Genomic DNA, 4,006 nt, shown 5'->3' with positions numbered 1-4,006 from the left:
CAATATAAGTCTCTATTTCTAGCAGATTAAAGAGTTCCTGGAGTGGCATGATCTCTGCTTTGCTGTTCTTTTCATTTTCTTTTTGTTTACATTTGCTTGTGATGAGAGGGTGACGGTGAGAGTTTTTTCTCTCTCGAACATCTGAATATAAAACTAGAAATAATAACCTCTTTCACAAACTGTAATCTGATTACTTTCAAACTTTTTGTTACAGATTAGTTTTGTTTTGGATTTTGTATTTGTTAACGCAACAGTGAACCCCTCCCCAAATACATAGACACACACAGACACACACACACTCACACACACACATACACACACACACACACACACACACACACACACACACACACACACACACACACACACAATGTGAAATAGAACATTCTTTCAGCTCTGGTTTTTGTGTGAAGGATTACAGCGCTTTCTCAGAGTGTTTCTCTGGCGGTTATAGGATTATATGAATGAACTCCATCCTGGTGCGCCATCTCTGCAGTCCTCTGATGGAGCACCATGGAAAGAACATTAAAACAAAGTAATGATGATGATGATGATGATGATGATGATGATGATGATGACAAGGAGGAAGATGATGATGAGGAGTATGACAGTGGTGAGGATGAAGATGATGATGAGGATGATGGTGGTGACTATGAAGATGATGAGGAGGAGGATGAAGCTGGGCATCTGAGTGTAGTCAAGGCCTGAGGCTTATCCACTGCTTTCATTTAATAGCACCAGTGATCTGTGGCTAATGGTACCAGCATGCACAGAAAGAGGAGAAATGAACTATGCTCTTCACATGCTCAGAACCACACACACACTCACACACACTCTCATTTTTCCTCTCTTTATGTCTCTCTCCCTCCTCCTCCATCTCTCTGTCTGTCTTGCCTTTTGCACTTTTACTGAAAAGTCAATTTAGTTGCCATAAGAGAACAGGAGCAGGTGAATGAATTGAATTAAATAAATGAAAGGTCTGGGATATGGGCCCAGAGAGAAAGAGAGAGAAAGAGGTAGAGAGAGTGTGAGTGAGAGAGAGATTAAAGGGAGAGAGGGAGGGAGACAGGCAGAGAGTGGGAGGATGAGGCCATTAAGTCTTAGCCAGGACCTAGGGTCCACTTTAGTTTGATAGTTTTTTACCCTTGACTGTGTTAGACACACACACACACACACACACACACACACACACACACACACACTCACACACACACACACACAAACTTGAGCCCCAAGTGTGATCCTAGTCCCATTCCAGTTCCCATTTCCATCTGCTGCACACACACACACACACACACACACACACACACACACACACACACACACACACACACACATACACACACATACACACACACACACTCACACACACACACACACACACACACACACACACATACACACAAAACCGAACAGGAGTAAGAAAGAGAAAAAGGAAGTGGAACTTATAAAACAAGCCTGGTATATTAGCCTGGACATCTTATTGCATGTGTGTGTGTGTACGTGTGTGTGTGTGTGTGTGTGTGTGTGTGTGTGTGTGTGTGTGTGTGTGTGTCTGTGTGTGGATGCTCTGGAGCTTTGAAACACAGTGTGGTCTGTCTTGGGCTCTGTAATATCACTAGATGTCATGAAGTTTTATTGTGTTGCTATCCATGGTGCTGACTGGCTGGTGCCAGCACCCTGCACTATATGCCATTAATGATTCTGGGGCCTTAGAGATGGGTGCTCTAGCCCTGCCAGTCTTCACTGAGCTAGTCTAAACTCTCAGATGATGCCATTTATGTCAAGTCAATATGCAGCTTGCACTGGGGTGTTGAAGACCGAGTGCTCATGTGGTCTTCTATGACTACCAAGAAACCTATAGATGTTGGTTTAACAAAGAGTAAGTGGATTTTATGTGCAGATGAGTTTATTTGAGGGCAAGTACAAAATCATTATTTTCATAGCAGTCCATGATCATATGGTCGGAAGTCAGGGAAGCCAAAGAACATAACGGAACAAAGAACAAAACCAAATCAGAAAACAAAAAGTGAAACATGGAGATGAAAGCAAAAGTGAAAATGACAGCGAAAGTGGTAGTGATAGTGATGACAGTCATAATGATCAATCAAACAGACAGGGGAACTCGGTAAACATATACAGTGAAATCAGGGGAAATGAGACATAGGTGAAACAATAAAGCACAGCAACATGGGTGAAAACAGAAACAAAACAAAAACAAAACCACATGGTGGCAAACAGGGAAACCGTCAAATCGGCAAACATATACACATATGGACAGGTGTGTGTATGTGTGTGTGTGTGTGTGTGTGTGTGTGACACACACACAGGCACACACACACATAGACTGTAAAAAAAATTAAAAAATAAAATTTATATATATATATATATATATATATGCAGTGCATGTGTCAACCTGCAGTCAGTAGGGTTTTGTGTGTGTGTGTGTACAAGTGTGCATTTGCACGTAAATGTTTGTGTATTGTGGCAATTAGTAGATCACATTTGAGTCAGCAAAGTCTGACAAACCCCTTCAAGTCTGAATCAAGATTGTGCATTTTTAAACCATTTAAATCCTCAAACACAGGTCATGAGGAAATTGTCACACTCTACGTGCTTCCTCTCCAAAACCCTCTTATATAAACACTATTATGCTGCAGGGTGACGTGTGCATAAGGACAGAGCTCATAAATGCACAAACACTCACATCAGGCCTCAGACTGCCAGAATGTCTCATTCTTTCACCATGGCCAATGACACTGGCATTAATGAGCAAGCACTGTCTGTGTATGTCTGTGTGCACATGCACATGAGAGAAAGAGAGAGAGAGAGAGAGAGAGAGAGAGAGAGAGAGAGAGAGAGAGAGAGAGAGAGAGAGAAAGAAACAGAGAGGAAGTCAGATCAACAATGTCCAAGCAAGAGAAGGGAGAGAGGACAGATGACAGGAAAGGTAGAGAGGGAAGCGGGACAGGAAAGGCAGAGAGGGAAGGGAGACAGGGAAAGTAGATAAAGAATGGAGACAGGAAAGGTAGAAAGGGAAGGCTGGCCTTTATCAAAGTCAGCAGCTGCCCTTTCCCCCTCAACAGCCTGGCTGAGCTATGCTCCTGATGTCTGTCAATAGTGCATATGCAATTCAGGAGGTGTCTGGATTATGGCATGTGAGAGAGGCCATACACTCCTACACACAGCCATTACACACACACTCATGATTGTTTAATCCACGTAGATGCATAGAGGCCATATTTCATTGCTGACCTCTGTTGACCTCTCAGTCCAGTTTATGGAGTCCACATCATGGACTCCTTGCCCACATTATGGACTGTTCGCTTGTCTTATGGATTCTCCACCCACTTTACAGACTCTCCACCCACATTACCGACTCTCCACCCACATTATGGATTCACCACCCACAGATTTTCTGCATGTTTCACAGTATCAGCAAGACAGAAACCCATAAAACAATCAATCATAGCTGATCACTTCTCCTGCAGTGTCAAATCAAATCAGGACACATTGAAACCATTCACAGCACAGCAATACAGGCAGAGAGATAAACAGAGAAATTGGCAGAGAAGGAGAGAGAGAAGGAGAGAGAGAGAGAGCAAGGCACCACTGAATTTAACTGAGGGAGAGATGATAATGATGATGACAATACCAATGACTATGCTATTCCTTTTTATGAAGGCTACTCAAAACAGGACCTCACAATTCACCTGTAAGTACTGGGTATGTTTAAAGTGATAAGCCTGCGAATGTGTCAGAGCAGAGCTTCAGCAGCTCTGCAGCCAATTTACCCATGCACCCATGAGCCCAGGCCTCCACAATACTGAACAAAACATCAGACTTGTGTTGGAAGCCATTAATATGATCAACTTTATACCTGTGTGTCTCTATATTTTGACACTTTCATCCAAAGCAACTTACAATTTTGACTGAATACAACTTGAATACAACCTGAATACACTCTGATTATTAGTTGAGTACCTTAAACACTTGGCTACTTCTT

This window comes from Electrophorus electricus, chromosome 3 (genome assembly GCF_041902795.1).
Source record: "Electrophorus electricus isolate QZ-2024a chromosome 3, ASM4190279v1, whole genome shotgun sequence".
In the NCBI taxonomy this organism is placed as follows: Eukaryota; Metazoa; Chordata; class Actinopteri; order Gymnotiformes; family Gymnotidae; genus Electrophorus; species Electrophorus electricus.
Note: the sequence above shows the minus strand (reverse complement) of the source record.